This window comes from Chiloscyllium plagiosum, unplaced genomic scaffold (genome assembly GCF_037043375.1).
Source record: "Chiloscyllium plagiosum isolate Xiang-an unplaced genomic scaffold, Cpla_swu_hap1 HiC_scaffold_44, whole genome shotgun sequence".
Classification (NCBI taxonomy): Eukaryota; Metazoa; Chordata; class Chondrichthyes; order Orectolobiformes; family Hemiscylliidae; genus Chiloscyllium; species Chiloscyllium plagiosum.
This window is the reverse complement of record NW_028270182.1, coordinates 14140980-14154893: the sequence shown is the minus strand read 5'-3', so window position 1 is coordinate 14154893 and position 13914 is coordinate 14140980. Positions and strand designations below refer to the sequence as shown.

The following is a 13914-nucleotide window of genomic DNA, read 5'->3' as shown; positions in this document are numbered from 1 at the left end:
AGGGGTTCAGGACATTCAAATACTTGGGCCAGCATCTCTAATCAGTTAGATTACACTCGTGGTATCTCACAATCATTTTCCCTCTGTTGTTTAACGTTGCTGTTATCACGACCAAACCAGACTGTATTGATATAAAAAGAGCAAAACCTGGAGAAACTGGATCTTGAGAGAGATACAATCTTGTATCAAGAGGGAAAAAAGGAAAATTATGGCAGATACTTAGAGAACAAGACAGCAGAAGCCCTGAAGGAGCATAGACCTGCTATAGTCCATGTGACTTAGGGGCACACACCATACCAATAAGAAGGGAATTCCAGGATTTTGACCCAACGACATTGACACAAGAATAACATATTTCCTAGTCAGGATGGTGAGTGGCTTGGAGGAGAACTTGAAGTTAGGAGAGTAAAAAGGAGTCATGAAAAGATACTAGCAGGAAAAATAAAGGAAAATTCTAAGACATTTTGCAAGTACATTCAGTATAAAGGGGTAGGGATAGAAAGAGCTGGGTCTGCTGACGACCATGCTGGGACTGTGTGCATAGAGCCAGATGGTGTGAGCAGGATTCTAAATGAAGACTTTGCATCTGTGTTCACAAGTGAGAACAATGATGGGCCAATCAAGAAGAAGGATTGAAAATATTCGAAGAAATTAGCATCAAGAGACAGGAGGTTGTGAGTAGTCTTGCTCTCTTAAATATAGATAAATCTGTAGAAAAGAATGGAATGTATTGCAGGTTATTGAGAGAGGTAAGGGAAGAAATAGTAGGGGGACTGGCAATAATTTTCAGATCCCCTCTGGCCACAGGATAGATACCAGATGTCTAGAGGGCAATCAATGTCGGATTGTTATTCAAGGAGGGAGCAAAGGATAAACCAGGAAACTACAGGCCAGTCAGTCTAACCTCAGAGATGAGGAAACTAATCGAAGTGATTCTAAGGAACAGAATTAATCTGCATTTGGAGAGGCAGGGATTAATCAAAAAGAGTCAGTGTGGTTCTATTAAGGGGAATTCATCTCTGGCAAACTGGGCGTAATATTTCAGAGGGAACAAGCTGTGCACTTGAAGGCAATGCTTGGACTTCAGCAAGGCTTTTGTTAAGATCCTGCGTGGGAGACTGATAGCTAAGGTAAGAAAGCAGGGGATCCAAGGAAATTTGACAAATATGATCCATAATTTACTGAGTGGCAGGGAGAAGTGGGTGATAATTGAGGGATGTTTTTGTGAGCGCCTCTTGGGAAGTCTGTGTCCAATAGGGTCCAGCAGGGGGCAGTGTTGGGGCCCTTTGCTGTTTATGATTGATATGAATGATTGAGACTGGAATGGAGGAGGGTTGGTGAGTAAGTTCTCGGAGGATACAAAAAATTTTGGAGTGGTAAACAGTGAAAACGCTAGCGTTAGATTACAGGAGGATATAGTTGGGCTGGTCAGATGGGCTGATCAGTGGCAGATGGCATTCAATCCGGATGAGGGGAAGGTGATGCACTTGTGCAGAACAAGCAAGGCAAGGGAATACATGATGAATGATAGGAACCTGGGAATCATCAAGGATCAGCGGGACAATGGTGTGCATGTATTCCAGTTTTCTTAAGGTATCAGGACAGGGGATAAATTAGTTAAGGAGGCATTTGGGACACTTGCCTTTATGAGTTGAGGCAAAGAGATTAAGAGCAAGCAGGTAATTCTGGAATTGTGTACAACGGTGGGTGGACTACATCTAGCGTATTATGTGCAGTTCTGCAATCCACATTACAGGAAGGGGATGTGATAACACTGGAGACGGTGCAGAAGAGATTTCCCTGGATTTTGCCTAGGCTGGAAAGTTTCAGTTACAAAGACAGATTGGACAGTTTCCATAGAACTGAGCAGATTGAGAGGAGCCATGATTGAGATGTGTAAAATCATGAAGGGCGTAGACAGGGTGGACAGGAAGGAAGCTTTCCCCGTGTAGGAGGAATTAATAACCCATACAGAATTATGATAAGGGGCAGAAGGTTGATGTGAGAAAAAGCATTTTCACTCAGAGGGTGAAAGAGAACCTGGGCTCACTGTTTGTAAGGGTGGGAGAGGTAGGCATTCACATAACATTGCAGGAATATTTAAATGTGCATTTTCGGTGCCAAGGCTTACAAGGCTATGGGTCAGGTCCTGGAAAATGGAGTTAGAATTGATGATAGACTAAAGCATTTTCCCAACTACAGAAGATAATTTAGGATGCTTTCTATGGTGGACCTATATACGTTTATAGGAGTCCATGTGGATGTACTGAATTTCCTTAGCCTCCTGAGGAAGTGGAGATGTTGTTGAGCTTTCTTGAGCGTTGCGTTGACGTGATTGGACCAGGACAGATTGTTGGCGATCGTCACTCCCAGGAACGTGGCGCTGTCGACCATCTCCTCCTCAGCCCCACTGATCCAGACAGGGGCGTGCTCTCCACTCTGCTTCCTGAACTCAATGACCAGCTCTTTCATTTTGCTGAGATTGATGGGGAGATTGGTGTCTTTACACCATGCCAGTAAGCACTCAATCTCTTTCCTGCCTTGTATGTTGTCACTTGTTTCAAATCCGGCCTACACCGGTGGTGTTATCAGCAAACTTGTAAATGGCATTGGGTTGGAATTTGGCCGCACAGTGAGTGCATAAGGAGGATGTAGGAGGGCTGAGTGCACAGCCTTGTGGGCCACTGGGATTGAGGATTACGGAGGAGGTGGTGTTGTTGCTTATTCTTACTGATTGTGGTCTATGGGTCAGGAAGTTGTGGAGTGAGTTACAGAGAGTGGGGCTTGGGGGTGGGGGAGAGGTGAAGAGAGAATGGGTGGGTGGCAGGGGCAGATGCCAAAACATTGGTCTCTGAGTATGAAGATGAATTTGTTTGGAATTATGGTGTTGAAGGTGGAACTGTACTCGGAGTTTGACACAGGTATCCTTGTTAACCAGATGTTCCATGGCTGAGTGTAGGATCACTAACTGCAAATGTAAAGTGTTGCGACAGTGTAAACATCAGGACTTCAATCAGTTATTGCAGATGAAAAGAAGCAACAATAACTCTGTCAGGAATAAACAGGGAAGGGACAAGGACAAGCTGTTACACAGGAATTGAAAGCAATTCTCCATACCTGGGAAAAGAAGGAGTTGAAGTTCCATAAACAAACCTGTTTAACACCCGTTTGATAAGTGGTTGCTATATGCCACAAGGACAATGATTGCGTGGCAGAGGAGTTTAAGGAGCTGCTCACAGGAAAGCTGTGTCTTCAAACAGACGAGTCAATGCCAAATGGAACAGGGAGTAAGGAAGCTCCTGTTAGCGGACAAGCTGCTGACTTACTGGCTCCACAGGAATAGTCAGTATTGTGAATGAAAGGATCTAAAGGATTATCAATTTTTTTAATCACAAACTTGAAGGACTGAACATTGTATAAGAATTCAACTCCAGGATTCGTCCGGGGCAGAACTCTGGAAAACTGCACGAGGTTCGACCCTGTACATCCAGAGACAGACACTGTGGTTAAAATCCGAGCTCAACTCCACCAAAAATAGATAAGTTGGGTTGGGAGGCTTAAGTTGCTGACTTGAGAGGCCTTAATTTGGCTGCTACATGCAATAAGGTTTAAATAATTGTTTCAGTATTCGATTGTCTGTGAGATTTCTTAATATGTCTCCTACTTGAAGGCAGCTGATGGTTATTTACAAACAATAGTGCATTCGACTACAGAGAGAAGGCCATAGAGTGACACTGAGTGTGTTGAACTCTCTCAGAGCTAGCACAGACAGAACAGCTGCATGGCCCCTGTCTGTGCTGTAATATTTCCATAATTCTGTAAGGAACACCCAAAGTGAGGACAGACAGTGTGAACCGAGGCTGTGTTGCTGTGATTTTTTCACAACCACAGCTTACTCCCACACTACCCCTGAGCTGAAAGCTGGTGTTGCATTGTATATAGACACTCAAAGGTCTTCAGCAAGGATCAAGCGCATATAAAGCCTGGGATCTCAGATCAGAACCTTAATCCTGAGAAAATATATATTTAGTGTTCCAAACATTGGCAAATAAACATCATCGAATTACTTCGACCAACTTTGTGAAGGGATACATTATTCCATTCTTCATCTCTTCTCTGAATTTCCTCTGGGTAACTGCATAAATAAAGGTGTTTGTGCAGCAGCTCAGGAGCTGGAGCATGAAGCCAATCTCTCTTACAAATGTTGGCAGAGGAACTGGGTATCCCAAGTAATCAAATCGTTTCAGTATGGAATAAGCAATGAACACCACCCATAACGTGATGAAATTACCAGATATAATAAATAACATAATCATGGATTTCCTCCGACTCCCCATCTCTGGGTCACTGACACTGTCCCCAGTCGTCTGAGCCCGGAGTCTCCTGCGAGCTCTGTTGGCTAATATAATGTTTCTGACTGTCAATGTGTTTAACAGTAGAATCAAAATAAATGGAATGAATGGTGTTATGATGTAATGCATTAATTCAACAATAGTCCAGGTAATCGATGCACTTACATTTGGATGTACTCGACAAAACCATGGACTATTAGAAAGCCAGTATCGGTTGTAGTACATGAAATACCAGAAAATGTTCTTCAAACCACTCAGCACAGTCACTGTTCCTAAAACTACACCCGCTGTTTTCTTGGTACAATGTTTACTTCTCAGCTTTTGGCAACATATGGCCACAAACCGATCAAAGGTGAACGTGACCGTGAACCAGACAGAGCAGTCTGTGGCTGCATAAAGCAGAACAGCGTGGATGTTACACAAGGAGACATAATGTAGGAAAAGAAACTCCTCCCGATATGTGATAGGAATTTGCCGTAGTATCAGATCGAAGATAATGACCAGTAGATCCGCTGTTGCCATAGCCACCAGCTAATGAGTGACACATTTGGAAAGACCACACTTCCCCTGAACCAGGATCGTTATTGCAATCACATTAACTTGAAAGAAGAGGACAAATAAATTCATTTATTGCTCAGATATGATGAATAATTTTTTTTTTGCTTTATTTAAAGTGAAATACTGAAACTCATTCTTAATGGGTTGCCCATGCTTTTGCATCAAACTGAAAACTTATCACAAACTTGATATGATACCTTCCATCCAGAATGGATTTTAAATGTGGTGCTTGTCAGAGAATGGAAAAACTGCAGTCAAAGGCAATGATAACTATGCAGCCAAAAAAAAATCACAAAGACAGGTGTGACAATGTAAAATTCACACTTTCATAACTGTTCATGGATTGAATGAATCAAAAAGAATAACTTGTTACACACGTAGAGAAGTAGTGATGAGCCTCGAATAGACCATTTCTTGGGATGAAAGGGACAATGTGAAACTGTTGTAATAGCAGTTACAACAACAGGTGCATTGACCATCCCTGGGAAGGAGTTACGGAACCAACACAAACAATCAGTTCCCTCAGTCAGAGGACATGCCACTTGCTCTGAGATCTGCTCTCTCTCTTTCCAACTGAGCGATTAAGACCTGCCTGCAGCAGTGATGTCCTGAAGGAAAGGGGTTAATTGCAGGCAAAGCTGTGTTTTAAACAGGCAGCTAACACTGAATGTAACCAGAAACAAAGGAGTTACTTCTGGTGAGAAGGTAAGCTGCAGTCTTGAGGTCTCCAAAAATATACTCAATGCTGAGGATCAAAAAAATCTATTGAATCATCAATAATGCCACTTCACAAACTTCAAAGAAAGAAAATTGTTTAAGGATCCAACAGCAGAACAACTCAACTGCAGACTTTCGAAGAACAACTCTGGACAAAGATCAAACTCTGGATACTTCCAAAGACAGACCATGGTTGATTGAAATCCTGGACAGATCTCACCATTATTTGGGTAAGAGCTAAGTTAGATCGTGTGCCTTATACCTGCTTACTTGAGAGATCTTAATAAAGTTTTAAATTATTGTTTCAGTACTTGACTTTATGTGAAATTTCTTACTAAGTAGCGAAATGAAAGATGAATTGCGCTGAGTTTACCCACAAAACATGGATCGGTGAAAGATGATTAAAACAAATGTTTTTAGCAATTACAAAAGGAGTAACTTTGTAAATTGGAGCCACATTTTCTAACAAGAGAGAAATGTTGGAACAGAAATGAGCCATTCAGAGTCTTTGGTGCTTTGATCGATTCAAGTGGGTCAATGGATACATTTTGTGAATTGCTCATTAATTTTTCTTTAACCCCATTCTTAGAGGAAACCGTTTAAATGGCAATTTTGAAAGAAGCAAAGAGAAAAACAGCATGAAAGATACTGAGAAAGTAACAAAGAAATGCAGGAAGAAAGAGAAAAGGAGGAAAGATGGAAAGAAAGAAAGAGAGAGAAAGATGGGGAGAAAGAAAGAAAGAAAAAAGAAAGAGAGAAAGAAAGAAGCAACTAATGGACGAATTCTTTTTTTTCACTTCACAAATGATAAGATGTTTGTGAATTTTTATCGAAAAACAGAATTCTTATTGATGGCTGGTCATTGCTGAAATGCAAAGAAGAACAAAAAAGTGGAAAAAATAATTAAGGTATCACTTATGATTAAATTCCAATTTTTGAAACATCATCCTTCACGTGTAACTTACCCGGGACACCAACAGCAGCTAAGACTGGGTAGTAAATCCTCTGTATATCAGTGATCGCCCACAGAATCTTCAGCTTTACCATAAAGCTAAGAGACATGGTTTCCCTTTGGAAAGTAATAGTTAGTTTGATGATGCTTGTCAAGGATTAGCCAGTTCTCTCTTTGAGACAGTGAGAAAACTTCCATTATTTATAGGAGGGAGAATTCATCAGATCAGAAAATCAGTTCCCAAGTTAATGGAGCCCAAAAACAACTACAAACAAAAGCAATTAAATCAACAGCTACTGTAAGGGGAATTTGTACATGAGCAGGGCGTGTCCTGACCAGTTCACCCTATCCCTTCTCCATCATTACAAGGATTGGTCCAAATCTGCATGTTAATAGAGTGGTCCATGTTCGACAATTCTAACAAAGGTATCTTCTGAAACAATCAATTGTGGAAAGCAAGAACAAACATTGTACAGAAATTATAATGGGGGAATATAATTGTCAGTATATAGGCTGATCCAGTGTTGGCATAATTCAATGCGGACGTTCAATGAGGTTACAACCATTGATTTCCCCACTAACAATGTCCTGGAGCCATTGATGAGAAACTTAACCGAATGAACCACGTAATCCTCTGGCTTTTTTAGTAACTCGTGGGTTGCGGGTGTGTCTGGGCGTGGAAGCATTTATTTCCCACTCCTAGTTATTCTCAGAAGGTGGGGATGAGCTGCCTTCTTAATCACTGCAGTCCATGTGCTGTAGGGAGATGGACACTACCAACAGCAAGTCAGAAGTTTGGACTACTGCACTAAATAACTCACCTCCTGTCTCCCCAAAGCCTAACATCTGCAAGGCAAAGGTCAGGAGTGTGATGGAATCCTCCCCACTTGCCTCGACACTTCATATCAGGCCCTTTCCCATTTGCAAAGACTCAAAATATCCCCTGCAGTGGCAAGGAGAGACCTGGGCAATTTAAAAACATTGAGGTAGTAACAAGTATCAAAGAGTTCATTTTGGTCAGAGGATCACAAAGGGACAATATAATAAAGAGCAGACAATTCTAAAGGGGTTACAGGAGAAGCAGAGCCTGAGCAGTTTGTACATTTGTCATTAAAGGTGGAAGAGGGAGTGCAGCACATGTACACCAGGCTGATATCTGGGAGGGCAGGGCTGCTGTATGAGGAGAGATTGGTACATCTGGGTCTGGATTCAATGACATTTAGAAGGATGGGAGGCAGACAGTCATTCAGAAGTTATTGGGAACACAAGGTTTTATTACCAAGGGCATATGAGAAATAAGGAAGCTATGTTCAATGTGTATTGGACACAGAGTCTCCTGGCGCAGACTGTCGGGCCTGGTTTAATGTCACACTTTGGCAAAGATGTAAAGACGTTAGAAAGAGAGTGAGGAACAGATTCATGAATATAGGTGAACCATGAGGGACCTCAGTTAGGTGAATAGAATCGAGGGATTGATATTGTTTATCAAACAGAATAAGAAACATGAATTGTGGGATTAATATGAGTCATAGAGTCATAGAGATGTACAGTATGAAAACAGACCCTTTGGTCAAACTTGTCCATGCTGACCAGATCTCCCAACCTAATCTAGTCCCATTTGTCAGCACTTGGCCCATATTGCTCTTAATACTTCTTATTCATAAACCCATCCAGATGCTTTTTAAATGTTATAATTCTACCAGCTTCACCACTTCCTCTGGCAGCTCATTCCATACATGCACCATCCTCTGCATGAAAATGTTGCCTCTTAGGTCCCTTTTATATATTTCCCCTCTCACCCTAAACCTATACACTCTAGTTCTGGACTCCTCCACCCCAGGGAAAAGACTTTGTCTATTTATCCTATCCATACCCCTCATGATTTTATAAACTTCTAGAAGGTCACCCCTCAGCCTCCGATGATCCAGGGTAAAAATCCCCAGTCTATTCAGCCCCTCCCTATAGCTCAAACACTCCAACCTCGGCAACATGCTAGTAAATCTTTTCTGAACCCTTTCAAGTTTCACAACATTTTTCCGATAGGAAGAAGACCACAATTGTACACAATATTTCAAAAGTGGCCTAACCAACGCACTGTACAGCCACAACATGACCTCCCAATTCCTATACTCAGTGCTCTGACTACTAAAGGAACACATACCAAACACCTTCTTCACTATCCTATCTACATGCAACTCTAGTTTCAAGGAGCTATGAACCTGCACGCCAAGGTCTCTTTGTTCAACAACACTCCCTGGGACCTTACCATTAAGTGTATAAGTCCTGCACTGATTTCCTTTTCCAAAATGCAGCACCTTGCATTGATCTAAATTAAACTCCTTCTGCCACTCCTCAGTCCATTGGCCCATCTGAACAAGATCCCGTTGTCCTTTAAGATAACTTTCTCTGCTGTCCACTACACCTCTAATTTCGGTGTCACCTGGTGTCATATGGGTATACAAAACATGGGTGTTCCAGACAGAGTTTAGAATGAATAAATAATGCTCCCATTGATGACAAATACATCAACACAGATTTGAAACCATTGGTGAAAGAAGCAATGGAGACATGGGAAAAGGCCAGTCCTGCAGCTAATTGCTTGCCTCTAGGTGCAATGCCTCAGATTATGTTGGAGAGAGATTCAATGGAGGTGTTCAGGAGGGAAGTGGTAGAGCCATAGCCAATGGCTGTTGTTATGTCCAATTATCAGGGGCATAGACAGCGTAGACAGGAAGGAACATTTCCCCTTGATGGAGAGAGCAATGCCTGAAGGGGAGGGGGTGCAGTGTCGATTTAAGTTAAAGGGCAGCATGTTTAGAGGCGATGTGAGAAAAAAAATCCTTTTCACCCACATGGTGGTGGGAATCTGGAACTTCCTGCCTGGAGAGACAGACACATGCACAACATTGAAGAGTTATTTAGATAAACACATGTGGTGCCAACGCACACAAGGCTATGGGCCAAGTGCTGGAAAATGGGATTACAATAGATAGATGGCTGTTTCCGACTGGCATGAATGTGATGGGCCAAAGGGCCTTTTTACAGTGGAGTCGGCCTCTATGACTCCATGACTTAATTCAGCATGTTGACCAAGGATCCCCCTTCATCCCCACCTGTGATGGTGCTGTCACTTTCAAAAGGTTATTTTATCCTGGGTTGTTTTTTGAAGAGAGGTTGTAAAAGCAGAGGTGCTGAACTGGTTCTGTATATGGCTCGAGTAAATAACTTAGGAGGCCTTTAGATTTTTCTTTCAAAGGTTGGAACAATGAAAGCAACTTCAATGGGAGTGACCAGCTTTCACAGCCCAGGCTTTCTCATTTGTTTTTAGCTGCAGCAGTCAGACGCGTCTGGGGTCCCAGAATAATTGAGAGCTTTAGTGAATGATTCCCAGCTGCTACTTTCTCTGGAATCTCTCTTGATGCTTTCTTCCTCCTGGATTGAAGAACTGCATATAAGAAACTCTGTGTCTGAGTTTGCCGTTCTGCCAAGAGGTGTGCTTATGTGATGTTACTGTATTGGAACAGTTCATTAGTAATAAGTATTGCATTTATTATTCAGTTACGTTTTCCAATAGTTGAGCTTTTCTAAATTCCTCTTTATTTTGTTTGTATTTTAATGATAGTGTTTAAATAAATTGTGTTTTGCTTAAGTTGTTTGACCAATTGCATTGTATCTGGAACACACACTTCACATCTACCTTTAAAATAAGAAAAGGTTAGGGTCTCGGCGACCTTCGTAAAATACCTTGAGGGATCTGGGCTGGTCCATTACAAATGAGGGGGATCTATAATTTCAAGTTGGGTTTAGGATTGTTGGACTCGAAGGCAGCGAGTGGGAGGTGTTAGTGTTTTTTTTAATTTTGGGTGTTTAAACCTTTTTAAACAAGGTGTGCCTTGTGTGGTCATGGCTCTTTCGCTCACTAAATGTTTTCTGAGGGTGGACTAAGTGACTTTGTGGGGTTCGCAAAATGCTGAGCAAGGCAAAGCTGTCGAGGTCGGCAGACAACCTGGAGCTGGAGTTGGCAGACAAGTTGGAGCTGGGGTTGGCAGGGCCTGCGAGAATTGCAGCAATAGCTCAACATTTAAAATTGTTGGAAATGCCATTGAAATCTTTGGAAATGGCTGGAATTCAAATGCAGATGAGGCAGCTTGAACATGAAAAGGAAATGTAACAGTGTGGATTAGGATTAAAAGCAAGGAAAGGGAAAAGGGGAGAGAATTTCAACTCGGAAGTTAGCAATTAGAGAAGAAAGGTGACTTAAAAGGGTGTGGGTGAAGGTAGAAGGTAAGTTTAGTGAGCAGGATAATGATAACGAGCAAACCCATTGTAGCCAAAGGGCTGGTGGGGATCTGTTTAAACATGTCCAAGCGTTGCCTAAGTTTGACAAGACAGATGTCGAAGTCTTTTTCATTTCACTTGAGAAAATCACTCAACAAATGAAGCGCCCGATGACCCTGTGTATTGTTGATTGAAACAAAGTTGGTGGATAGAGCCAGTGAGGTATTTGCATCACTATCAGAGGAGGTATCTGAGGAGTATGAGGAGGTGAACAAAGCCACCTTGAATACATATGAGCTTGTGCCAGAAGCCGACAGACAACACTTCAGGAATCTAAGGAGGGACCCTGGTCAAATATACATTGAGTTTAGAACATAGAACATAGAACAATACAGCGCAGAACAGGCCCTTCAGCTCTCGATGTTGCGCCGACCTGTGAACTATTCTCAGCTCATCCCCCTACACTATCCCATCATCATCCATGTTCTTATCCAAGGATTGTTTAAATGCCCCTAATGTGGCTGAGTTAACTACATTGGCAGGTAGGGTATTCCATGACCTTACCACTCTCTGAGTAAAGAACCTGCCTCTGACATCTGTCTTAAATCTATCACCCCTCAATTTGTAGTTATGACCCCTCGTACAAGCTGACGTCATCATCCGAGGAAAAAGACTTTCACTGTCTACCCTATCTAATCCTCTGATCATCTTGTATGTCTCTATCAAATCCCCTCTTAGCCTTCTTCTCTCCAATGAGAACAGACCCAAGCCTCAGTGTTTCCTCTTAAGACCTTCCCTCCAAACCAGGCAACATCCTCGCAAATCTCCTCTGCACCTTTTCCAATGCTTCCACATCCTTCCCGAAATATGGCAACCAGAACTGTACACAATATTCCAAGTGTGGTCGCACTAGCATTTTGTATAGTTGCAGCATAATATTGTGGCTCTGGAACACAATCCCTCTACCAATGAAACCCAACACATCGTATGCCTTCTTAACAGCACTATTAAACTGGCAACTTTCAGGGATCTATGTACATAGACTCCAAGATCCCTCTGCACATCCACACTACCAAGAATCTTTCCATTGACCCAGTACTCTGCCTTCCTGTTATTCTTCCCAAAGTGAATCAACTCACATTTAGCTGCATTGAACTGCGTTTGCCACCTCTCAGCTCAATTCTGCAGTTTATCCAACCTGTAACATTCTTCCAAACTGTCCACGACTCCACCGACTTTAGTGTCATCTGCAAATTTACTAATCCATCCATCTATGCCTACGTCTAAGTCATTTATAAAAATGACAAACAGCAGTGGTCACAAAACAGACCCTTGTGGCCCACCACTAATAGCCGCACTCCAGACTGAATATTTTCCATCAACCACCACTTGCTGCCTTCTTTCAGAAAGCCAGTTTCTAATCCAAACTGCTAAATCACCATCAATCCCATGCCTCTGCATTTTCTCCAACAGCCTACCATGTGGAACCTTATTAAAGGCTTTACTCAAGTCCATATATACCACGTCAACTGTCTTAACTTCATCTACATGCTTGGTCACCATCTTTGGACTGCGGGAGGAAACCAGAGCCCACAAAGGGAGAACGTGCAAACTCCACACAGTCAGTTGCTTGAGGCGGGAATTGAACCCAGGTCTCTGGCGCTGTCAGGCAGCAGTGCTAACCACCATGCCACCCATATGTGGAGGGAAACAGAATAAACCATTGAGTTTTTTGAAGTGGTAAAGGGAAACACAGTGGAAGCTTAAAAGCTGCACCAGAATGTACAGCCATGTCGGAGGTTGCTTGAGAAGAAACTGCCAGATCTTCTTAAACGATTTATTTACGTGAGTAAGGTTTATTTGCAATGGCTAGGAGCAGCAGGTAAAGAAATCACAGTTTTCAGAGATACAGGTGCATGTCTGTCTTTAGAGTCATAGAGTCATAGAGATGTACAGCACCGAAACAGATCCTTTGGTCCAACTCGTCCATACTGATCACATAACCCAACCTAATCTAGTCCCACCTGCCAGCACCCGGCCCATATCCCTCCAAACCCTTCCTATTCATATGGGTACATCCAGATGCCTTTTAAATGTTGCAATTGTACCAGCTTCCACCACTTCCTCTGGCAGCTCAGTCCATACACGTACCACACTCTGCATGAAAACGTTGCCCCTTATGTCTTTTTTATATCTTTCCCCTTTCACTCTAAACCTATGACGTCTAGTTCTGGACTCCTCCACCCCAGGGAAGAGACTTTGTCTATTTATCCTATCCATGCCCTTCTTGATTTTATAAACATCTATAAGGTCACCCCTCAGCCTCCGACACTCCAGGGAAAACAGCCCCAGCCTCTTCAACCACTCCCTGCAGCTCAAATCCTCAAACCCGGGCAACATCCTTGTAAAACTTTTCTGAACCCTTTCAAATTTCACAACATCCTTCCAATGGGAGGGGACCAAAATTGCATGCAATATTTCAAAAGTGGTCTAACCAATGTCCTGTAGAGCCGCAATATGACCTCCCAACTCCTGTCCTCAATACTCTGACCAATAAAGGAAAGCATACCAAACGCTTTCTTCAATATCCTATCTACCTGTGACTCTACTTTCAAGGAGCTATGAACCGGCTCTCCAAGGTCTCTTTGTTCAACAACACTCCCTCGCACCTTACCATTAAGTGTATAAGTCCTGCTAAGATTTGCTTCCCCAAAATGCAGCACTTCGCATTTATCTAAATTAAACTCCATCTGCCTCTTCTTAGCCCATTGGCCCAACTGATCAAGACCCCGTTGTAATCTGAGGTAACGTTCTTCACTGTACACTACACCTCCAATTTTGGTGTCATCTACAAACTTACTAGCTATCCCTGTTGTGCTCACATCCAAACCATTGGACAGCACGGTGGTTAACACTGCTACCTCACAGCACTAGGGACTTGGGTTCAATTCCCACCTTGGGCAGCTATCTATGTGGAGTTTGCACATTCTCCCTGTGTCTGTGTGGGGATGCTCTGGTTTCCCCCCACAATCCAAAGATGTGCAGGTTAGGTGAATT

General features: G+C 42.6%; 1 pseudogene; it reads right to left on the bottom strand.

Annotated features, from left to right (window-relative positions):
• Positions 1-4055: 4055 nt before the first annotated feature.
• LOC148136927 (putative G protein-coupled receptor 139) lies at positions 4056-6689 on the bottom strand (annotated as a pseudogene).
• Between the last annotated feature and the right edge of the window lie 7225 nt (positions 6690-13914).